Raw genomic sequence first — 26,940 nt, 5'->3', positions numbered from 1 at the left:
TAGAAAGGCGCAGTGACGCCAATACATTGTGACGTAATGCAAAAAAGTGCACATTATCGCCTGATAAAGTACTGTCGGCGCTTTTGATCTTTCACCAAAGCATCTTAGAAATTGACATAATAAGCGGATCAAAGAATGTTTTTGTGTACAGTATCTTGACACATCAATGAATAACTCAGCACAATTTCAAGACATTACGTAAACGTTTGCAGTCCATTCAGACTCTTGACTTCAATATCTAGTTTGACCACCACGAGCGGCAATAACTGCAGCACAGCGTCTATGCTTGGAGTGCACCAATCGATTGATGAAGGCCATTGGCACCTTGAACCACACTCTGAGAAAAGACTGGAGCAATAAATCGGCTGTTATGCAGTCTCCTCTGAATTTCATCCGAAATATGTTGAATTGGGTTGAAATCAGAACTAAGGGCTGGCCACTGCATAACGTTGACACCGTTCTGCTGTAGGAAGTCCCGTGTATCTCTGGCAGTATGGGCCAGGGCGTTATCAAGCTGGAAAATGTTGTTCCGGTGACGTGCGAAATGTGGTATGACGTGGGGTCTGTGAGAGCTTGGTCGATGTAGCGCACCGCTGTGATGCCGCCTCCTGTCCCTGGGCCAAGGTTCTGGAACACCCCAAAACCCACTTTCTGGTTCAGGCCTATTCCACCCCATACCACGATGCTTGCACCTCCCTATGAGTCTCTTTCCATAACACATTGGTCTGGGTAACGCTGGCCACATCGTCGCCATATTCTTGTTCTGCCATCTGCAGTTGATACGCAGTACCGACTCTCATCTGTGAACAGAACAGTTCTCCACTGCCTGTATCGCCAGTTTTGTTGTTGTAGGGCAAACTGTAGACGTTCACGCCGATGAGGAGGGGTGAGGATAGGTCCACAGTAAGGTCTACGGCAATGGAGGTTCCCGCTGTTAAGACGCCAGCATACTGTATCAGTACTGATTGGTCTTCCGTGTGTTCCCATTGTCTGGCGTGCTGTTTCAGATGCCTGCAATGAGGGATTCTGTACTTGCTGTCGCACAACATGTCGGTCTTGTCATCTTGTGGTAAGCCTTGGTCTGCAAGTACGGGGGCGATTTGTGGTGTTGGTGGCCCGGAAACGTTGCTGCAGCCTGTAGATGGTCCGAACGTTGACCTTGAAGTGATTGGCAACGGCTTGTTACCTTCTCTCGGAGTAGATTATTGCATACCATGTACGTAAATACAAGTATAATCTACGTAGAGAAATGTAAAATGTCCCTTGTTCATAGGTGAAAGTGATACTATCTTGTTCGTAGATGATATGTTTAAAAACTGTGGCACGAATACACTTCCATACATAGTTACATCATGACACCAGACTGTCATGGAGCTCACCCACTCACTCACCCACCCACTCATCACTCAAACTCACCCATCCATCCACCCACCCACCACTCACTCACTCACTCACCCACCCACTCATCACTCACATTTACCCATCCATACACCCACCCACCCACTCATCACTCACACTCACCCATCCACCCACCCACTCATCACTCACACTCACCCATCCAAGCTATCCCATCCACCCACTCACTCACTCAGCCACGCATTCATCACTCACACTCACCCATCCACCCACCCACTCACCCACCCACTTATCACTCAAACTCAACCATCCACCCACCCTTCCACTCACTCACTCACTCATTCACCCACCCACCCACTCACTCACCCACCCACTCATCACTCAAACTCACCCATACACCCACCCACCCACCCACCCACTCACTCACTCACCCACCCACTCATCACTCAAACTCACCTATCCTCCCACCCATCCACTCACTCATTCACCAAGTCAAGGGTTCACACCAAGTAATATGATGATTTGGTGATATTTTGTTTTCACTGTCGAATGTCAGTCATGTGACCGTTTCTTCTAATAGCTGACGAAGATGACAGCGTGACAACGGCACTGCTGAACGCTACTGAAACTGTTTTGGCGTGGAATCTGATTCGTTATTTTTTTCAGGTGACAGTCCAAACCTTTGAGTTCAACTCTGTTTTACTTTGCGTTACGACAAGGGATGTAATCAATAGGTAGTTATTTCTTCCAACATCTTTTGAAGTTGTAACATTGTAAACCCACACATACATTTAGTCCTAGAAATAAAGATATCTTTTAAAAAAAAATATGTAACAAATATGTATCGATAAAACAAATCAAAATGGAGCACAGAACAATCTGTATTTTTTAGAGGAAGGGCATTCTAGACTTTCCAAATCATTCTAGATCCGAGTATGGCACCTATTTGAAATATTCCCAAAGTTGTTGGAGACAGAATAGGGTGAAAACGTCATGGATGAACATAGCTTACACAGTGACTAACCACTCACGATTTCTAATACATTCCTTGTGATATTTCACATATCGGGGCTTATTTTCGTGTATCGAATTCATCACCATGAGAAACATTAAAGTAATTCCATAAATAATAAACATTCATGAACAGGGTTGCGTAACAATCAGAGACCTCAAAATAAAGCGACCTTTTAGACTACAGAATAAACGAGAAAAGATTTTTTTTTCATTTTTCCAGTATATATCGTTTAATTTTAGCGTCATTCTCATGTTATGCGGAAAATACGGAGGCTGTTCCATGTTTTCTTCTCAGATCAAAATAATGTTACAGTTAAATTTTATCGGACTAGACGACAGAAGAAGCCATATGTTATTTACGCTTCAGAGTAGATCAGATCGTATGAAATATCAGGAGGCTTTTTAAATGGGTGAGTCAGCGTAAGTATTATAGAAGCTACGTTTCACACAATGTAGAGATTGTTACTTTTAGAATGTAACATCTTTCTACTAAATGTCACTTTTCAATGTTTTATGAGATTATATGCTGGGTGTTCTTTGTGTTCGAGTAAACAAGAGCTGTAAACAATTCTTTATCTTGAGAAAAACTATGAATTACAGTAAGACGATAAGGTATTAGTGCTTGAGGTATTAACTTTATAATTAATGCGGGTGTTCGATTGCGTCAGTGCGTGATGCTCCTAGAAGAAATATAATAATGCTTAGGGCTGCGCAATATAACCGGTTTACCGGTATTTATCGGTTCAGACATGAAAACGATACGTATTGCGATATGCTGATCGGAAACCGGTATTTTGACTTGCATTCGAAAAACTTCGTAACACTCAGAAATCTTCGAATATTTCCTTGTTTCATTTGTGCCAAATATTCACATTTCTATTTTATCATGATTAAAAGTTGTTATTAAAGCTTAATCAAGCATAGTGATTTTGCTGTGTTTTTGCTCTATGAATGAAACATTTACTCGATTATAAGTAGTTGTTTTTTTTTAAATACTTCATGCAATATATTGCAATACATATCGCAATACATGCTTTCGCATCGCAATATATCGCAATACGAAAATTCTCTGCAATACCCACCCCTAATAATGCTGGAAGAGGTTTTCATAGCCTGCTCACGCACTTTTGAGGGTGAGATTAATGCAAAACTGTATCCGGAAAAATGGTGTAATATATAGTCGTAAGATTCAATAAAGTTGAAAACACTGATCTTCAGCAACACACATTTGGTGCACATATGAATGAAAACTGAGGGGATCGGGTGGTCAGGTTTGATGAAATGGTTGACGTATTTATGCCATCCTATTCCAACTCCGAAGATCTGTGCTCATGATGTCAGTCACTAAACTTCAGGTCCAGACTCGACATTTTACAGATATGTATCCTCTGGCTTGAATATTACTGAGTGTATGTTTAACAACAAACTTAGAAATGCTTTTGGAACGTCCATCCTCAGCTGTGAAGACCCGTGAAGATCCGGGTTAGAATTGGTCTTCAGTAACCCATGCTTGTCACCAGAGGCGACTAACGGGATTAGGTGGTCAGGCTTGCTGATGGTGGACACATGCCATCGTATCCCAGTTGCGTAGATCGATGCTCATGTTGTTGATCACTGGATTGTCTGGTCCAGTCTCGATTATTTACAGATCGCCACCATGTAGCTGGAATATTGCTGAGTTCGGCGTTAAACAACAAACAAACAAACAACCATAACGGTAACAGTTCAGGAGGCGAAGCAGTCCATTTGAACAGCTGGTGTCCAAACCTACAATTGAAGGTCTTCTTTCATGATGGATAATGCAATATTCATATTGTTTGTACCGCTGATACATTTATTCATGATATGAATAAATTGTGAATGCCTCTCAACCATATACATTTCAAGCCCACGCTGTCAGCAAGATAAATGCATTCTTGGTGGGCATTTACATGAGTCAGATATATATATGAGTCATAACAGGTGCTAGGTCAACAAAAAGAAACAACAGCCTGTCACTTTCAATGTAATAGTGTCACCAGAGCAGGATGACATACTGTGTTTGTTCCGTCTTCACAGCTGTCTACTAAAGTAACACTGGAGCGCTTGCGACGTCTTCGGGTGAATGGAGTCCTCACAGCCTTATCGATCGCCAGGTCAAATTGATAAGATTGTTTGGCGATATCGGACATTTATTTTGTTGTAAGATGACCGTGCGCTAATGACACGATACCCATAAACAAGTTTGCCTGACTTGTTAACTGGCTAGACACCAATTATAAACTACCCAATAGACATCGCGTTTGACCAACTGAAGAACAACTCACTGATAACCAGGTTCAGCCATCTCGTCTCGCTGAAATCTCGTGGCCACGAGAAAGGCACACGGAAGAGTCAATATTTGCAGTAATCGGCTACCAATCATTGTCGTAGCTCTGAATGGTGCTTGTTATCGCGAGAGGTGTCCGAATAACTGTCTATTTCATAAATTTTCACAATTTGTTTCCTTGATTGATGAGGTTTGTACAAAGGTCAATAACGAATGGTCTCGCTGTAAGATCCTGAACTTCAGAATTCACCCAGAAACATTCTGCCCTCTGCAAGTCCAAACCTTGATGGTACATCCTTGTCTAATTCACACTTGGCCGGCACACGGTCTCCTATCACACACTAAAATACAACTGATTTCTAAGGGAAAGTCCAGACTATGATATAACCCTAAGATGCTCCACCTTATTTTCCCGATACTCGTGAATGCAGTTCTGACCAGACACGCTGTTCTTTACGAGACTGTTCTCTGGCATCGATGTAGAGTCCTTTCTTGTGATGTTCCTCTCAACAGATATCAAGCATGACATGAAGATACAATGTCACAGAAGGCCATATTCGCCAACCGTAAGGTCATCAGGCATACCAATACAGGCATGACACTGATGCTACAATGAAACTTGGCGGAGTGAATTATTTGCCGTTGTTTAACGCCGCACTCAGCTGTATGGGTGCAAATAATTTAGTCTGGACCAGACAATCCAGTGATCAATAACATGAGCATCGATTTACGGTACTGGAATAGAATGTGTCCATAAAGTCAGCGAGTCTGATCATCAGGCCCGATTTCTCGAAACAAACTTAAGTTTTTACTCAAATTTCAAACTGAGTTGGACAATTTGAAACAGCTGAATTTTTAACTCAACTGCATTTTTTAAATAAAAAAGCCCAAACAACTTAAGTAATCGATCCACCAAACTCAAACTGTCTACTATGTTTGAGTTTAATATCGATTTTAGTTCATTATGGGAAATGCATTTTTTTTCAAATTTGAGTAAAAACTCTAACTTAAGTCGAAACTCAGACTTAAGTTTGTTTCGAGAAATCAGGGCCTGATCCCTTTAGTCGTTTCTTACCACAAGCATGGGGTTGCTGAAGCCCAACTTTAACCCGGATCTTCACGGATACGAGGATGTTCACTGGTTCTGCTGAAAAGTAGGGATTTATGAAGTAATGCATTTCTAATTTGTTGGGCTAAAACTGGTCTTCATCAAACCGTTCTTATGGTGTTAGCGCCTAACGGATTCGGGTGGCCAGGTCACTGACGACGGGGTTGCATGTCATCGAATGGACAATGCATGATGATGTCCTTTTAAGATCAGTTTAAGAAATCCGCAAACATTGTAAAAAGTGCTATAAAAAGTATCAAGTGACTGGGAGACTTTCTTTATGGACTTGACTGATTTCATGACGACACTTTAGTAATATGTAAACAAAAGAAAATCTTTAACCCAAGTTGATTTGCTTAGGAGAGAGATATGAGATAAAAATTTATTTTGGATCAGGACTTCAAAGCTTACTTTCTTTGCAAAAGCCAGCCAGATTTACTAGTTTCAATGTTTCATGAGTATTTTATCATGCCGAACTTTCAAGTGTAAAAATATAATCCCTAATTTGACATTTACAGGAGCCTTATCTCACGTCGTCCTTTTTGTTCTATAGTTTTACAGGGATATGTACCGGAAGTGAGTTATGCACCCTCATTGTAAGGACAAATCCTTAATCAATTAATAACACCTTCCTACAGAAACAGACACACACACAGCCATAATCTCGATCTGTATCTCAAGGGTTCGCATTTCGGTGAAAGACTCCTGCATCCATTCATATGGTACTAGAAATGCCACCCGCGAAGATCCGGGGTAGACATGGACTTCAGTAATCCATTCTTGTCGTAAGAGGTTAACTAACGGGCTCAGATGGTCGGGCTCGATGACTTGGTTGACACATGTCACCGTATCGGGCCTACACGGAAAAAATGGCTTGCTACGGGCCTGGGATTCCAGTTGCGTAGAACGATGCTCATGATGTTGATCACTGGAATGTCCAGACTTGATTATTTTAAAGCTGGAATATTGGTGAGTGCGGCGTTATGTTTTCAAAAAGTACGTTCAAGTCCGTTGCTGTCGTAATGACGACACAGCGTGTAACATGTTTCTCTTTCAGCCCCGTATATATTGCGTATATATTGCGTATATATTGTAAAACACCCCAATTCCAGGCCATCCCCTTTGTAGCTCTACCAACCAATACTCAGATACTTTTCAGCTCTGTGGTTTAGCTCGAAGGTTCCAGAGGGCGCTGGGGTAGAAATACCAAGATGTAATTTCCCGTCACATACGATAGCACTTAAGCATTAAAGGTCCACGAAACCAATTCTTTGTCAAAGTGTATAATACAAATATTATTAAAATGACCTCACATTACACTGCTACGATACAGCTCTTGCTAGATAAGCAACCAAATTATTTATGTGTAAATATTAAAAAAGGTAATTGTGCCCTGGAAAGATAAAAATGCTGTCTTATTTGGTTCATGTTAGACAAATGACAATCTAGTGAGGAATCAAACCAGTTATGCCTAATGTCAAAGTGGCATGGTAATATAACAACTGGAAATTAAGGAATTCATCCACCGAAAGAATTGCAAGGAATATATACCCAGAATGGAGCTAGACATATATTATATATTGTTATCGGGCGGGCGATTCGCATATGGTTATACCACGAAACCAAGTCTCTGATCCCTCCATTCTTTCTGCTGGACTAACCAATGTTGACTGATGTGAATATTCATACGAAATTACCTCGCCATAATGAGGGACTTTCTGGGACAGACCTGAACTCTAGTACTTGTCAATAGAGGCTGTGTAATGGTGTTCATTTCTGTAGCCTGTTTGGTACGGCCTATGCAATGTAACTCATCAAGGGCAAGAATTGTATTCACTTGCGGTTTATTTATGACGTTCATAATAAACATTGTACACTGAGATTAGGCAAATTGTACATGTATTTGACATTTTTCTCAAAATATGCTATTCACACAGAAAACTATGATGTGGGTTCAAATTTGGTTTAAATATCTAAGCCTTTTGCAAGCATGGATCCAAGTTTTCAGTATGTCACTGCATCTTGTGGATCCCTTGCCTGCTTTTGACAGGTGTTGTGTACTTGTCAATGACTCGTTCCACGAGTACCAAAATGATTGGTTGGTGACATGGTAACCATTTTTATGGTTACTCATGTATCAAGTGCATTCGGTTGTCTGTTTTCCTAAAGATGTGTTACCATATCATTATTTATCCAGTTTTTAATGGATACAATTTCAAATTATAAATCTACGTTTAAGTAAAGTTGCGAATTCTTGTGATCCTTAGCAAAGTGTGAGTAGTATACTCTAAGAATACGACATACATCTTTCATGGCTCTTCTTTGGTGTGACTAGCGTCAGAAACCTGTGGTTCGAATCCAGGGTCGACAATGGTTAGGTTGCTAGGTTTGACAGTACTGGTGACACCTCTGTTCCCACCTTCGCTCGCTCACTCACTCATTCACTCACTCACTCTCTCACACTCACTCGTGAAAAAGCTAAAATATCTGTCACTTCCATGGGTCACAATTGCAATAGACAGACATCTATCTCCCTGTCAAATGAACAGTACCACTACATGGGAACTCCAAACCCAGCGTATTGCCGATGTGACGTTAAATACTAACTCACTCACTCACTCCAAACCCAGCGGTAACATGTGACTGATTAGACATGTAGAATTGGCCACACACTGCATTTTGTCACGTCAGCTTGTTGTCTGACACCAGGTGCCACGTTTTCCAGGAACACCAGGTGTTAAATAAGGGAGGATAAACGCTGTGGTTTGTCACACAAAGTGTATGATACATGGGCCCACATGCTTGAGTGAGTGAGTGAGTGAGTGAGTGAGTTAAGATTTATAGTCACATTGGCAATATTTCAGCCATATTGTGACTTAAAAAGTTATAAATTAACAATAAACACAATTGAATTATAAACTAAAAAATAAAATAACTAGATTGTCACAGATAGAGAATTAAAACTGGCACGTAACTTTAAAGTTAAACAAATATTATCGACAGTACACTTTATAAACCGGCTGGCGATCACCAGCAACTGAAGGTAGATCACCATGCTGGGAACATGAGGACTTATTGTACGTTTGCTACCTGTATGGACCCTAGCTGGATTTAAATCTATCTGGCTGGCTACTCCAATTGCCATCATTCTAGATTTCAATTTCAAGTGATATATCATTTTGCATCACAAAAGATATAATGTGCATGGAGATATCACCAGTTCACTTTGATAAAGAGAGCCCTTAACCTCATGCCATCTCTAGATTCTCGACCCAGTCCTGATTAAAAAGTCGATTTTGAGACAATCGAAGCGAGACAATCGCGATAAATTGTTGATCAAAGTAGTCTGTTGTTTTGTCAAATGTTATTGGTCAAGGTCATGATTGACCTAATTTCTCAATCATCAATCTTATCACTCTCCATGCACTCCTTACCACGTCTCGATTCGGTCGTGATCAGAGATAATTTGTGTTCCCGATGTCCCGTCATTCTGATGACGATCCGGGATCTCCCTGTTCCTTACCTCTTGTCGACTTGACCATGTGCCGATTTGGTTGGGTCAGAGAGTTGTTTTCTCGACCACAAGACGATGTGACAACGATCAAGTATTTGTGTCGCAGTAGATGTTCTACTTTCATGATTACCGGAGCGGAAGCGAGAATCTAGGGTTGCAACTTAATCGATCTGAAATTCAGAAATGTGTATTTGCACCTTATATAATGCTCTAAATTAACCAAATGCTAATATGCAAGATGTCCTCTCGTGGTACACTTACTCAAGTCGTGATCTAAGATCCCTTTTAGCGATTCGTCTGTTCATGATGCAATTACTTAAGTCGTGATCTACACTCTGGGCACGCAATGCAAGATGTATTTTCTTGATGCATTCATTTAAGTCGTGATCCCTGCTCCCTGCACACGATAAAATATTTTTTATGATGCGCAAGATCTCTTCTTATGATGCATGTACTCAAGTCGTGATCACACGGTATCATTTCGTGATGCAATTACCCGAGTCGGGATCCAAACTCCTATCTGAGATGCAAGATATCTATTCGTGATCAAATCTCGAGGCGGGGTCCAAGATCCTTGGCCGTGAGCACTTGTTGGCCTCCTGCAAAACAAACATCTGTAAATCAAGCACAACATAAATCAAGCACAACTTAACATCAGCCAATGTGACAAATTTCACAAGCATCATGAACATGCGTCCACGTGGGAGGCTCCAAGAACAAACCATCCGCACTAATGAAAAGTTCAGTTTAGGAATGATTCCCGAGCCGAAAATGTCGGCAGCAGGGGGCAGCTAACTCCCCTCACCATTTCACTGGAGACCACTAAACATAAAACCCTCACATTATTTTCAATGAATTAACAATATATCAAAACGTCATTACTACATATTTGTCCAGTGGGTAAACATAATCGATCTGGTTGGCCAAGTTGATAAAAAGGTCGGAGTTATGATTATACCAGTGGGTGCCATGGAGATATATTCTTATAACAACGTACTTAATGCACAGACGGATCAATCATTACATGTCAAGACAGAGTGCAAAACACTTAACTGTGGCAGTTTGCAGTTGGATAAATGCTTTCCCAATCCTTGGTAAAATGTAATATTTATAGCTGGTCCCCATCTAGCACATACAGACTTTCTTATCGCGTGTTCAACTGAATACGTCTGAAAGCACCTGCTCTGTAGGGGATAGCAAGATTGACTTTTGGGTTATTTCTAAGTTGCATTTGGTTTAAGTCGGTACGTGTTTCCTTAACTTTATATGCTGCCATTTCAAGCATTTTCTTTCAGGCTTGACTGATATTGAAGAAACACTTATTTGACATCAATGTGTGGAAGCATGATGTTACAGCAGGTAAAGATATATAAACTAATACTGCGAGGTTTAAATGATGATTACGGTTTTTATGCGTCTGGTCCGAATATACACATCTGGCGTGCTTCCAAGAAGATAATTAAATCAACATTTCTGTATTTTCTGTTGTATTTGTGTCTTCTGATAAACACTGTTCGTGTTCCACATGGTTTTAACATGGCATATCTACAAAAATATGGTGGATAATAGAATTGTCCACATTAAGCTACACAGTCAAACCATCTGTTGTTTATCTATTCGGACGGGGACCCACAACAGTAACTACGGACATGATTGAGTCTCCTGCACTGATGATTTCAACCTTAGTTAAGGTTTGGGCTAAGTGTTCATCTCACGGTCGAACTTTAACTTTCTTTAAAAAAGAAGCTACAGATGGTAGTCTATAGGTGGTGATTGATAGCGAGAGTGAACCGGATTGTGAAAGTAACTGTCGTCTAGATATGTACGTTGTAAAGTAAGCAAACCAAACTAGATAGCATATAATTGTATAAACAATTCAATTAAAACATGAAATGATTGTTTTTTTCACAAGTGTTGTTTTCCGGGACAGGTTCTGTAACGAATGCATGCATGCATGCTTCACACGAACGCAAATCAATAACAATCTCTGCTCCTCTATTTAATGAAGTTAACTCGACCTGCCGTTTGTGCCATTTGAGCTCCCGGATCATGCATATGAAGAATAGCTCAGGTCAAGGTGAACAAGCTGTAGCTTTGTGCAACGGGTGTAACTTTTTGTTCAGTGTTTTTTTTCTGAAGGCCTTGATCGTGCCCGTTGCTCATTTTGAGAACATGTCAAAAGAAAAGTGAACAGCTGTAATTGATTAGAGACCTCAGTTTTATTGCTGGAAACCAAATGAAAATCATTACATCTCTAAGCCTTGTAAGAGTTAACATAATGACATCATGTTGCGCGCGGTGCGCCATTTAGCTCATGAATGTGAGAGATTATGACCAAATAGTTTAATGTTTCAAGCGACGCCAGTAGGGTGAAACGTTTCACAATGAAGGAAAAATCATGACCACTCTGGAATGAAAGTTGAAACATTTAAGGTGAACATATGAATAATAAACAGTTATTCATAATCGTGGGTACTTTGTCTGGATGCAAAAGGGTCTAAACCCATTGCCTCTACGCCCTAACACTACCTTTAAGTGCGCGTTGCCTTCATCGGCTCTGGAGAGGATTTTATCGAAACATGTGATCTGTTAATTGGCAAACGTTTTTAATTGGATAAGTAATATTACGCTACGTTACATACGTACCATGAAGGAGTAAAGGAGATGTCCTAAGGGTGAGTGTATTATGGCATCGTGATGGGAAGCATCCTTAAACTCATGAATGTGGGAGATTATGAGCAAATATATCAATGTTTAAAGCGAAGCCAGTGGGGTTAATCGTTTTCTGAGGAGAAGTTGTGAATGCTGAAGAGTTGTTCCTTATTGTGGGTAATTTGCCAAGATGGTAAAGGTTGTAAAATGCTTGCCTCTATTCAATGATACAACCTTTAAGTTCTTGCTGCTTGTTTTGGTACTCATCAGTATTTTATCATGAAATTTGATATGTTAATTAGCAAGCATTTTCATGGTATAATTGGTGTTGGGCAACATTTATTAAATATTTGTCTTGGTGGAAGAGGTTCTAACTTCCCTGACCCTACAGAATAATATAACTTTAAGTGCATCTTGCTTGCCTTGGCCCTGATAGAGGGATTTTATGGAGTCATTTGACGTTTCATATTTATAACATTCGATGTTGTCTATCCATTAGCATTTCAAATACAAAAAGGGCAAGTTTATGCACTCTTTCTCATGGTGTCTTGTTTTTCGTTTTGTTTGTGATTATGGCGGTTGTGTTTGCATAGGTGGTCCTTAAAAGGGCACAATTTGAAATTGTCCACTAATGTGATTTCCAAATACACTGCCACGTAATATCAAACACACACACATACACACACACGCGCGCGCGCACGCACGCATGAACGCACGCACACACACACACTTTCCTGGTGGGTGGATGAAGTGATACAAACCAGAATTGTTTCTTTGTTGTGATGCATTTAATGTTGGTATCGTCTACGTGTTTCGAACCTTTAGTTTGGAATGATTCATCGACGGTTTTCCCTGGTAAGCCTATACAATTCTTTTAATAAATTTAATAGATTTGGTTCAACTGTTGCGCCAATCAGAATGCTGCGAGGGTAATACAGGAAGAATGTTTCAACAGAGATATGCTGAGTCTTCAGATATCAGGATAAGGAATACCAGACGATTTGGGTCAGTTGGGCACGGTTGGAAAACAGATTACCAGATCATTGTCTGACTGACAGACTGATAGATGGAGGGACAGATAGACAGGTTGAGCAACACGGAAAAAATATTGAAAAGATATGTCGATTGTTGCCAGAAGGATAGTTGTAGCATCCCAGTACCCCAGTGTTATCGGAATGTTCTTATTGAACGTTTAAGTCTCAGCATCTGACGAGTCTGGACACTGCTGATAACCGTCATGAGAAAAGGTCTACATGAATCACTGCCCTACACTGATAACACCTGGTGTTCACGGGAGCTGAACTCGTCTTAGTCAGCTGGTGATCATGATCATTGTCTCAACGGAGTTATATACTATTAAACAAAGAAACGCATAACCAAGAAATCTGTTGCGAAAATGTTGTATTTTCAAGCATGTATAACTCGTCTACAAATAGACTTTAGTACATGAATCTTTTGCATTAGGTTAGAAGAAGGAAATGTCTATACAACCAAGTGGATAATTTTAGATAACGGACACGTTGAGCGCGATGGTGACGACGTAGCACGGTCCCGACGTCGGGGCTCCTGGCTCTGAGTCCAATCTTTCTCAACCTGTTCCGCACAGTTTGACCGGATATCATCCGAAGTCCAGGCACCCTGGCTGCTGTACTCTCACCCGTGGCAGTAGGATCACGCAAATGTAGTACCCGGATGTACCGATCTTTGCCTGCAGTGGTGACTCGAGGTCTGCCTGTACGGGGGCGGTCATTTGTTATACCTGTTTGGTAGTAAGGAGCTGCAATCGTGATATCGTGCTCAGACTAACATTCAGACGCCTGGCAACAGAAGATTGTTAATCTCCAGCGTTCATTCTTTCAATGGCGATGTCCCATTAGCGTAGTCATTTGACCTTGAAACTCCTTCAAAATTTCCGAAAAGTAATCTGATCTTTTTTATCCAGACAGTGCATGCTCTTTGCTGCACAATTTCAGCTGGAACGTGATTGCTGTTGCGTTGTGGCGATGCCTTTTTAATCCTTGTAAGAAATCTCATGAAAATCAACATTTTCAGGTAATGTCGATATTTTACTTGTGCAATTGTGTAAAATCATGTTATCAACACTTTGGTTACATATTTTGACGATTGCCTGAACACAATAGGTAATTAATAGATTTTTTAAAATGCAAAACGTCTATTCGTTTCTTTTTTGGGATAGTATATATTGAATATATATTGTTTACATATGTATTCGTGTAGATATTGTCCTACTTATATATACACAAAGAACTTACTTAAGCACCCCGTGACACATCTCACGATTGAATGAGCCCCGATCTTACCCTCTGGAGCATATCTGGGACATGATTGGTCGTCGTGTGCAACAAAGGGATCCACCTGTAGAGAACCTGACCCAATTGGAAGCTGCTTTACACCAGGAATGGCGTAGACTGCCCCTTCAGAGGATCAGGAGGCTGACAGGGGTGTATTATGAGGAGAGTGCTGGCTGTCATGCAGTCACATGGAGGTTATACTCGGTATTGACCCTGAATCGTGTAAGACACGCAAAATGACATCTTGAATGTTCACATTCACCAATACATTCAAGATTACTCATGCCAGGGCAATACTTGTACCAACATGGTTTTGTATGAAATCAGTGATTTCTTAAATGAGCAATTGTCATCATGAAATCAACATGGATGCCAATCATTTTGTCGTTTTTTTATGAGTCAAAGGATCATACGGGTTAGTTTTATGTACGTGGTGAAAACCTATCATTGCAAAAATACAGGGGTGCTTAATTAAATTCTTTGTGTATAGAATGACGACATCCAGTTACTAAATTTATTTAAATGATGAAAGTAGTATTATTGAAGATCTGATTATGATATTATGCACATCAAAATATCACGTATTCACCATATTTAAATACACTATGATTCAGGAGTTTGTAGACTCCAATTTCGAGATAAGTGTATTAAATCTATGATTAAAACACACAAAGGAGATATGAACTGACGGGAACATAACAGCTGTCACTCACGTGGACTCTAAGTACATGTGATCGTATATCTGGTGGTTATTTGCATTGCATTTCAATTAATTTTCTATTGACTAACTCTTCGCCTCCGAGGTGTTGAGTTTGATAATAGACACAGCTGTGTTGGAATGATAACACGTGTCAGTATGTCAAATATGTTTAACAAAAAGGCATAAAGTGAAAAATGGCTTGACTTGAATCACTTTCATTTGGGTGCATAAGCCCATTCTCTTGTAATCCCATATGTAGTAACGGAAATAATGTTATTTTATTCAGACATATGTATCTATTAACATGAAGAAAATGGGCAAAGTTTTACGAATATTTTATGACAGTATATGTTATTGGAAATTAGAAAATATTGCAGATCTGCTAGACTAGTGACCACTGACCACGTTCCAGTATCTTAAAGCTCCCAAAAGGTCACACTGATAACGAGCATCGGACAGAATCCGGGATCAGTATCTCTTTAGCTAACAGAGCCAAGGTGCAGTGCGTTTATCTGTATTGCATGCTAGTATTCCACGTTGGTCAAATAACGCGCGTGCGTAACTTTATCGTAAGTTTAATCCGTAAATGCGATTATCTGCGAAAGCTGGAAAAGTCACAAATCATTTGCTGACAGTCTAATAAACACGTCGTTTATTCACTCAGGTCTTGTGTTGTGTGTGGGTTGATATAGTAGTAGCGGATTACCCAAATATATCAACATACATTTAAACAATGTCTAATTGCAGAAGCTGAGACGATACAGACTTGGCTAACAATCGAGACTTGAGTCCGAATCCTTTGTGGATTGACTGTTGGGTCTGGGAGACTAATTGTCATAGATCGTAGTTCTGGTCGTTTTACGACGGGGAGGTTACGTGTAATAATGATAATAATAATAATAATATGTCTATTTATATAGCGCCAAACTCAACACCAGGTATGCTCATAGCGCTAGCAATCAAAGCACAGCACATTATAACAAGCTGCCTGTTAGGCGCTAGAAGGTTATAGTCACATGATTATCCCACCGGGTACCCATTTTCTACCGGGTGAAGAGAGGCATTTTTGAACAAACTCACTTGCCTAAGGTGAAACCACATGTATCACGTATGCTTCTTGTGGTGCAGGACTGAAGTCCTAGAAACTCTCAGGAGTCAAGCTGCCAAACACGGTCACCCATCCAAAGACACTCCGCGCCCATCGTTGCTAAACTTCAGCTTATTTGTGACCTGAACTCTATGCAAAGGACCACACACCACCATTACATTTACATATGCCATCGCCATGAGTCGAACACTGTCATTTAGTTTGAGGAACTAACGACATGAGGTCACAGAGATCAGCTCTGTCACTGATGAACAAGCAAAAATGACCTTTTGAACCTGCAGATCTTCATAATCCGGGCAGATGATAACAGCAGGGGTCAAAGACCCTGATTTACGGACAACAATCGAAGTGGGGTATTGAACAATACACATGGAGCATGAACTGCACGTGCAGTATGTCACATATCAGCCAATCACGTGTCTGATCAAAGGAAATTTAATCGTCCAATGTACACGGAACGCTTAGTGTCCGAAGACAATGTCCAGCTATAACAGTTAAAGTCTGTTAAGCAACAGGATCGGGAGAAATAAGCCGTTTAAATTGGAGATTGGTAGTAAACAATTTTACCAATTCGTTAGTTTTCCAAAGTGTTCTTTCAAGTCCATTACTGACGTTATGACGACCCATTGTGTAAATTGTTTTTTCGTCAGAGCGTATATTTTGTACAACATTTTCCCCCATTTCCCTCATCGCCCTTTCTAGCTGTAATATACTGAACATCATTGAAAACGCACCAGTCTAAAATTGTCCATATTTTCATCAAGATGGATTTCAGCATGACAATGATCAATGAATATAACTAACATGAAGTCGAAGGGCATGTCCAGTTGAAAAAATACTTTAGAAACAAATTCCTGTCCACAGTATGACTCTTAATTCCAAAATGCATCAACATGCAGCCACGCCATGAAAAAAGCGCGAATTTCATTCTGAAATCATACTGACTGTGACATTAAGAGCAGGTGTATGAGAACCGATTCTCATTGCTTCACTAACGATTGTGAAACGAGGACAGAGATGCCGAGGTTAACACCTCACGAAAGAGAACGTGCACTAGGCATGATTCAGGTGGGCACCAGCAGCAGGGATATTGCTCGACAACTTGGACTTGGCCACTCCACCATCGTTAGGCTTCATAGACGACATCAGTAGACAGGCAGCACCCGTGACCTTCAGTGACCTTGGCACCAACGTGTTACGACGCTCAAGGAGGATCGCCATATTGACCTTGTCCATATCAGTGATTGAACATTGCCGACTGCCAGGACTGCTGCACTAGTTCAAGGTTGACGTGGGGGTCATCAGCGCTGACTCCATGCGACGCCGTCTACACGCTACAGGGCTCCATGCTCGACGTCCTTACGTTGGACCAATTCTGACTGACAGACACCGTAATGAGCATATACAATGGGCTAGCAGGCATTTTCAGTAAAGGTTACAACAATGGTGTGGTAGTCACTGTCGAGTCAAGTGTTCACCTTCGTAATGCTGACGGCCGATTACGTGTTTGGCGTAGACGTCGTGAACGTTATTATGATGAGTGTGTGCTTCAGACAGACCTTTCGGTGGTGGGAGTGTCATGGTCTGGAGTGGAATAAATTACAATCACAGGACTGCCTTCATGTCTGTCAAGGGAGAGTTAATGCCCTTTATTACCGTGAGCAGATTCTTCAGAATCACATCGTATCTGTCTTCAATCACCACCAAGATGTCCATACTTTTCAACAGGACAACGCACGGGCACACACAACAAGACTTTCCATGCAGTATCTGGCCAAGCAACACATCCAGGTTATTCATTGGCCAGCACAGTCGCCAGATGTATCCCCCATGGAGCACTTGTGGGACGAAATTGGTCAAAGTCTTTCGCGGCGACAACAGATGCGAAACATCCGGAACTTGAGACTGCACTTCTGCAGAAGTGAAATGCCATCCTCAAGAACTCTATTCGGACGCTTATTGACTCAATGAGGAGACGTTGAACCGCCATGTGTCAATGCAAATGGCGGTCACACGCGATATTGACTTTTCGATTTGACCCCACGTGTGTTTGATCCTTTCTGACTGTGGAACATTTCAACGAATGAGCGTCTTTTCTGTGTTGTTGTTTTTGTCAGTCGTCCATCTGTTATTATCCACTCAAAAAATATCTATTCCTTACACGTGCTTTTAATAATCTGAACTTTTATAAGTGGTACGTTTTCAGTGATGTTCAGTATATCAATGCCCATCTACATTTCTGCTTTGTGGTTCAGCTCGAAAGTTTCTAAGGGCGCTGGGATAGGTTAAAGCGTTCGCTCGTCACGCTGAAGACCCGTGATCGATTCCCTGCATGGTTACAGTGTGTGCCCATCTCTGGTGCCCCCCTGCCGTGATATTGCTGGACTATTGCTAAAAGCGGCGTAAAACTAATCTTACTCACTCAAAGGTTTGTTAACAAAATCACTATTTTCCTTCAGTTTCAGAAAAATGCCTATTGCCAAACGTATTTGGGGGATTATATGTTGATATAACCAAAATGATATAAATGCAATTAAAATTAAATTAAATTCATCTTATTTATCTAAACGTCTGGATGAAAATGTTCCCTTGATCCGGTTGAGGACGTTTACAATTGGCATGCTGAGTAAGGACCTGAGACTCAGTTCATCATCACATATGCACCTATGTTCCCCTAAGTATGAGAGACGCTGGAATAGCCTAGTGAGTAAAGTGGTCGCTCGTCACGCCGGAGGTCCGGGTTCGATTCCTACATTGGTACAGGGTGTGAAACCTATTTCTGATGTCCCCAGCCATGATATTGCTAAAAGCGGCGTAAAACTGAACTCACTCACTCACTTAAGTATGAGCTAAACCTCCAATCATTCACACTTGTATTGATGCTCTGTCTTATGAAACCATCCATATATCCATGAATACGAAAAGATAAAAATTCCCGTCCCTTCTGGAGGGGATAGAAAGATAGACTTCCGTCATTTCTGAGATATACTTGGATTGAAACAGCTCGTGTTTATCTGACATTTTTGACTATGGTTGGAGGAAGTGATTTCATACAGATCAGACTAATATTGACAAAAACACTTATTTGCCATCATCACTTCGGGACCTGAAGACAAAGCCGACGAATATATTGGGTTAAAATGAGATTTTAATGATGATTGGATCTTTTCAAGTCTATTCTGATTATTTACATATCTGGCAATCTTTTGACATGACATACAGATCGACCTTTCCGTAAGTTTCATTGGTATTGAGACTAAAACTGTTCGTGTTTCACAAAGGTTTTAAGCTGATATGATATTGCCAAAACATACTCAAGCTAGACATTATCAACTTAGCCCGACTATATACTTATCCAAGATGATCCTCTTGTAAGTAGACATCAAAGGGTCATTTCCTTAATCGCCCAAATGATTATCCGGTTTTCGTGCTGTTTCAATTTTATACCGTCATAACTGGAAGACTTAAGACAGGCGAGGATAGAAATAGAGTGTGTTTGTGGTGTATTTAGGTATTGTTTTGCATTAAAGGTTTAGAGGATCACACTATGGCTACCTCGCAGCTCGCATACCGTGTCCTGAACAATGTTTTCGGCTCAGTGGTATGACCCTGTTAGTCATAGAGGAGTTCATCGAGAGTTACTCGATGACAGGAAGGCAGGAAGTAACACGTGACTGAAAATCGTTAGAAAAGATTTACTTCTCTCTACCCAACGGACGTTCTACAACAAGTATGGTATCTCGAAAAACATTGCAGTGGCATGTCACTTGCAGCCAAATCCACCCTCTTTCAATTGCTATTCACTCACTAACTCACTCATTCAGTACATCGTGAAGCCTCATTAAGCAGGGTCCGAGGTACCCTCCACTCATGCTCGGTTACTGTCTGGAAAATGTTTCTCCATGCGTAACTGGATTTCGTATCCCAGTTGCGTAGATCGATGCTCATGCTGTTGATCACTGGATTGTCTGGTCCAGACTCGATGGTTTACAGACCGTCACCATATAGCTGGAATCTTGCTGAGTGCGGCGTTAAACAACAAATCAACCAAACGAAACAAAACTGGATTTAAATTATGATTTACGTTTCGATAACATGGACACTTGAATCAGATGATCGGATCATTGTACATGCGTATACTCTCCTCTTTTTCTGTCGATGTTAATTATGAACAGAATTATCGGCTATGGCTAAAGATTATCCAAAACTGCTTGACCCAAGCAAATAAAATGGTCGCACAAGCGCCGTGAAACTGACGTCACCCATATTGGCATAAGCGTTCAATACGAAGAGCCTTCATGCTGAATTGGTAATTTCTGTTCTTAATATGATTCCAAAATACTGCTGAAGAATTTTTGATTTCTTTAACTCTCTTTTCATAATCTTCAACACAGCATTTTGGAACATTTGTCGGAATCGTACAACATCATGTTCAGAAAGTATGTGACGGCATCTAAATGGCGACGAACAAACGGTCTTTGGTCAGTGAAGCAACTCTTTCGCATGATCATCGGCTCGTCTTTTGAATTGAGATGAATATCCCAGCTTTGATGTTGCTTAATTTGTTGACAGCAAACACTTCTCTGATGCAGCTGCATGCACATAATGCATAGATATTTATTCATTTGCGGTTTCATGCCAATAAAGCAAATATATTTCATTCGGGTCTGTTCTAAGGGGCATGATGGTGCCCGCTGCTCAATTTGAGTAACATTTCATTATATAAAAAAGACACTTCAGAGATGAGATTACTAGAAAAACGCAGAAATAAAGTAACAAAGCTACAAAATATTGGGAAATGTAAAAGAAAATAAATTGAACAGCTGTAATTGATTAGAGACCTCGGTTTCATTGCTCTGGACCAGATTTTACGGACGAGATGAAAATCATTACATCCGGAAGCCTGAAAGGGTTAACGAGATGTCGTAAGGGTGAGTGTATTATGGCATCGTGATGGGAAGCATCCTTAAACTCATGAATGTGGGAGATTATGAGCAAATATATTAACGTTTGGAGCGAAGCCAGTGGGGTTAATCGTTTTATATTTCAGAAAACACATTTGAGGAGAAATTGTGAATGCTGAACAGTTGTTCCTTAATTTTGGTAATTTGCCTCGATAGTAAAGGTTCTAACCTCCTTGGCTCTACGCAATAATACCATCTTAAGGTGTGTGTCGCTTGTACTGGCTTTGATGGGTATTTATCAAGACATTTTGGCAAACATTTTAATTGTATATATTAATGGCAACGTGTATTGCATAAAGACAAATTCAGAAATTTTATCCTGATGTGATTATCAAAATACGTTGGATGCAGGTTGATCTGAAGCAGCAAATATCAAGTGAGTGAGTTAGTATGGTTTTACGCCGCTTTAAGCAATATTCAAGCAATTTCACGGCGGTGGGCACCACAAATGGGTTTCACACATTGTACTCATGTGGGGAATCGAACCCGGGTCTTCACCCGTAGGTTACCCCACCAAAAAGAGGCCGAGTTCTTGCTGGCCAACGAGATGATCACGAATCATCACGTTTCGGCATGTAAAATATTATGTTTATGTTAAATTTATCATCCTGTAGATAAACACATATGTTCTCGCTGGATATTTTAATCTTTAACGTGAAACAATAGAATGTGCATATCTGATACAGCTAATAGGGCACTTGTTTTCAATAAAAGTGAGTGAGTAGATTTGACTTAAGGAAGCTTACTACATTTTGTGGCTGGGAGGTGGTGGGGTCGGGGAGGCCACATGAAGTACATGTACTTGAAGAACCAAGAGACGGGGCGGATCTGTCATTCAAATCTACGAACACAGGTTCCTGGAACGCCTAAGGGAGGTAACTCTGCAAAAAGAAATATGAAGCACCTATGTCCCTTTTTCAAAGAAGGAATAGGCTCGATCACGTAATATGAAGAGAAACTGATTCTAGTTCCTGCCTTTCTGGGCATTACTGCGCATTATCCCGTTCAGAAGTTGAATAGATTTGATAAATTTGATAAATTCAGATTTTAAAAATGTCATGAGGGAAATATCGGGAAGAAACTACTTTTACAGAAACATCCGGTTGCTGAAGATTTTCATGATAAGAAGGCCAGACAATTTAGGTAGGTCTGGCACATTTTGAAAACAGATTATCAGTTAATAGTGTGATTAACAGACAGATAAACCGATGGATTGATAGACAGATGGACAGGTTGGGCAACACGGAAGAAGATGAAGAATTATATCGATTGTTGAGAAGAGATTTGTAGGATCGGAGATTGCCCAAGTGCGCCCTCTCAGTCCGATTGTGTTATCGGAATGTTCTAATTGACTGTTTAGTCTCAACATCTCAGGAGTCTGATCTCTGCTGGTCTTAGAGAAGAACAGGAGGTTCACATAAATCACTGTCTGCCTCTGATAACACCTGTGTTCACGGGAAGGTGAACTCGTCCTAGTCAGCTAGTGATCATAATCATTGTCTGGTCGGAGTTAACTTCACTTGCATCGAAATTTACATTAGGCAACTGATTATTTATTGTTTTTGATTCCCGACGGATCCCAGAAACGCCTGTTTATATGACATTTTAGAATGCTCATATTGGTAATTGTTCCTCATTTTAAGAAATATTTTTCCTTCCACATCTTTAATGTTTTATCATCTTAACGTTGGGCGGCATTTTAACGTCATTTGGTATGACAAGGTCAGGGAATCGAACTATAACCCTTCTTCTCTTGGGGCAAACGCTTGTTCTCGTTCACCATAGCTAGTGGTGTTTGGGAAATTGAAATACATGTATATATTGAAAGTCATTGTGAAGAGAAGCAAGAAGCTAATGACAACATTGTGCGATGTTTTCACTTTTGATTCTTTTACATATTTGAATATTTTTTATTAATATGTCTGAAGGCACTGAGATATTGGATACTAATATCATTGGATTTATTGTAATAATGCGAGTAATATGTTTAAAGATTATAAAAGATTATATTTGATTATAATATTATGAATATCAAAATAGAACGAATTCACAATACTTAATAATATAATAATTCAGTTTATGAACCTCTCTAATTTCTAGCTAAGTGCATTAAATCCTTGTTTAAAAGCGTACACATTTTCAAAGACGATGGAAAACGGAACACCTGTCACGCACGTGTTGTGTACGTACAAGTAATCATATATCAAGTAGTTATTTGTATTGGTAGTCAATTAACGGAATCAGATAAATATAAACCTAACACACTGTCCAGATCAATGTGAAACTATTGACATAATAGTAATAACTTAGGACCTGAAAAAATATCATGTTGCCCTCATTGACTAGATAAACACAATTCAACACACAGCTGAGAAAACTTGGCTGGAACGGGAGGCGTGTGGTTAACCTGTTGTCGAGTCCAGAGAGGCTTTGATTTCCTATTGATTAGCTCTATACCTTCGAAGTGTTGATTTAACATGGTTTCATATAGACACAGCTCTGATCGAATGATATCCCATGTCAATGTCTATCCCGAGAACTGTTCCACGCAGTGTAAGTGTTTTCTGAGAAAATGGGTACCAAATAGAAATACTGAGTCTTTCAATTTTAGTGCACAGGACGTTTCGTTTGTAATCCCACCGATTGGCATTTTGTCCCAGAAATATGTGTCTTGTATTCACACATCTAAAAGATGAAAATTGGAAAAGAGGCAAGAAGTTTTCAATTTCAGTATTTGAGGCAATCTAGTATTGTCTATCATATACGAATTTTATTTCTAGTGTCTTTGACACACACAAATTATTCTGTGCATTTTAAAACGGTGGACACGAAGAGTTTATTCCGTGCGATATCCAAATGTGCAACCCTGTCATGTAATGTGACGAGTTCATGGCATGACGTCGACACCACAGAGAATGACCACCTGAAGTCGGTGATCTGAACCGAGCAGATAGTAACATCAACAGGGGTTAAAGGTGGATGTTTAGGCCACAGTTGAACTGGTACAATGACCCATAAATATAAAATACGTGCTGCACGTCACACCTCAGCCCCTCATGTGTCTGGTCAAAGAAAATGAATTCCTCCATCGTACATGAAACGCCTGCTGTCTAAAAACAATGTCTGCCAGATGAACATATCTAAAGTGGGTTGAGCAATAAGATCGAGGTAAGATAATTGAAGCCGTATCAATCCAGAGGTAGTTCTTGTATTGAACAAGACGATTCCCAGACCACACGTAGATTGTTAAAGAACAATTTTACCAATTCCTTATGTAGTCAAATTGTACTTTAAAGTCCGTTCCTGACGTCATTACCCTTCTATAATGACTAAGGGGTGTAACTTGCCTCTCTTACAGAACCCAGAGTATATATTTCACGAACGATTTACCCTCATTTCCCTCTCCTCTCGGTTTTAGCCTCAGCAGCCAATACTCATCTACATTCCAGCTCTTTGATACTTCAAAACTATTGTTATAGAATCATTATTTTCGATCTCTTTGAGTAAAAATATCATCAAACATAAAATCTTTGGGGACTATATATCACTGTACCTTAAATGATATAAATTCAGTTGTAAAGTGGCATTCGTCTTATGTAGCCATACGTCATCATGTTCAAGGTGACGACGTTCTCTCGGGTTAAAGATATTCACAATTCGTCTGTTAGCTAAGGGTATTAGACTTATTTCAGTCTCAAATGTGAGACATATGCTTCCAAACAGTCAAATAAGTTAACATATTTCCCCTAAAATTATGAAATAATCTTTCGATGTATGTACACATAAGTGCACTTGAACATCTGAAACTTCTGTCACACTGATTCCCTGTTTAACACGTCTTCTGAAGCCCGATTTTATTCAATACTTACGGATACACATTTCCATCACTTCGGGAGGGCACGTGTGAAGATCCGGGTTAGAATTGGTCTTCAGTATCCCATGCTTGTCGTAAGAGGATCGGGTGGTCAGACTTGTTGACTTTGCGTGACTCATGTCATCGTATCCCAAACGTGTAGATCGATGCTCATCACTGGATTGCCTGGTCCAGACACGGTTACAGACCGCCACCATAAAGCTGGAATATCGTTGAGTTCGGCGTCAAACAACAAACAAACAAACAGATATCTGGAGTGGAAATTAAGATCGACTATTTCATAATTCTGTAAATCTCTTTTCATAACAAGACAGTTTGGCAAATTTCATCTGGAATCTTACAACATCGTCTATTGGCAAACATGTGCTATCATATTAATGACGTGTGAAACGGTCTGTGATCAACGAAGCAACTCTTTCACACGTTCATTTATTGGTCTTGGGGTTGTGAGGAATATCCCAACTTTGATGTTGCTTAATGTGTTGACAACAAACACAAAGGACCTCTCTGATGAAATTGCATTTACAGCATGCACTGTCAATTATTCAGTTGCGGTTTCCTGCTCACAAAACAAATATATTGCATCCTGGTCTTTTGTGAAGGGCATGATGCTGTCCGCTGCTCTTTTTGAGTAACATGTCATCATTCAAGAAGAGAAACTGCAGCGGTTACATGACTGGAAAAGCAAAAATAAAGTGATAAAGGAACAAAATATTGGGACATTTGAAAACGTAAAGCGAACAACTCTAATTGAATAATTGAGACCTCGGTTTTATTGCAGGAGACCAAAGTGTACGACGCGATAAAGATCATTACATGGGTCGAGCTTCAGGTGAGGTCACTGAACACTGAATGTAAACTATTTTCAAAACACCAACAAATCCTTATAGTGTGTTTGTAAGCTATATTTCGTATGGTTACTTCGGTTTCTCTTCCTCGCACTTTGCAAATAAATAAATTTTGTATGACTCAGATCGCCAGGCAGGGAAAGAGCAAGAAACTTTTTTATGTCTTCTGGTGAGACGATGCAAGGAGAACTACACAAGAGACAGGATTGTTTTGGAAATATGTCCGAAGACAGAGAGATATCTTTAACTTTAATGTTGTAACACATACTTATATAATCAACGATCAAATATATCATACTTTGTTTACATGACAAAAGTAATTGTATATCTTGTGATTATTATTGGTCAATGTGAAATGTTGATATAACAGTAATATGTCACCACCTGAAGAAAACATAATGTATTTTCCATGGAGTAACTAAACACAATTCAACGCAAAGCTGACAAACTTGGCACGGCGTGTCGAGAGGTTTTGATTTCCTATTGACCAGGTCTGTATCTTCGAGGTGTTGATTTAACACCAGTTCCGTACATACACAGCTGTGATCGAATGATAACCCGTGTCAGAATGTCATTGGACGGCTTCGTGCTCTATTCCGGGTGATGAAAAGCTGGAGTGATTGTCTTTTCAGTGCGTAAGACGTTTCGTTTGTGATCCCACAAATTGACATTTTGTTCCAGAAATATATTTATTTTATTCACACATCTAAAAAGCATAAAATATGAACAGAATTAAGATAACGTTTTCAATTTCAGTAACTAAAGAAATCTAGACATGTCTATCATTCTTGACAAGAGTCGGGTTCCTTTGTAACTTTGATTTCTAGTGTCTGTAAGACAGACAAGTGATCGATACGAAGAGTTGCTTATATATGATATCCAAAAATTCAGTCAAATCCTGTCATGTAGTGTGGCGAGTTGATCACATGACGTCGACGCCACAGAGAATGACCACCTCAACCAAGGGATTTGCACAATCCAGAAGGATGGTAACATCAACAGGGGGCTGAAGGTTGGTTTGTAGGTCACAATCGAAATGGTACATTGGCACCTTCAAGAGGAGTATGAACCCCACCTGCTCTCCGTCACATCTCAGCCCACACGTGGGTGATCAAAGAAAATGGATGCTTCTGTCTTACATGGAACGCCTACTGTCCTAAAAAACAATGTCTTCAAGATGAA

General features: G+C 40.2%; 1 long non-coding RNA gene across 1 annotated transcript; it reads left to right on the top strand.

Moving 5' to 3' along the window:
• Positions 1–262: 262 nt before the first annotated feature.
• Positions 263–19,681, top strand: LOC124261161. Its single transcript, XR_006894266.1, has 4 exons — positions 263–367; positions 7,837–7,841; positions 15,949–15,954; positions 19,672–19,681. It is a non-coding gene; the product is annotated as an uncharacterized LOC124261161 (long non-coding RNA).
• Positions 19,682–26,940: the final 7,259 nt, after the last annotated feature.

The sequence above is a fragment of the Haliotis rubra genome, unplaced genomic scaffold (assembly GCF_003918875.1).
Source record: "Haliotis rubra isolate DU_JTF1 unplaced genomic scaffold, ASM391887v1 Scf79, whole genome shotgun sequence".
Taxonomy (NCBI): Eukaryota; Metazoa; Mollusca; class Gastropoda; order Lepetellida; family Haliotidae; genus Haliotis; species Haliotis rubra.
The sequence above is the reverse complement of the archived record's forward strand: the minus strand, read 5'-3'. Positions and strand labels throughout refer to the sequence as shown.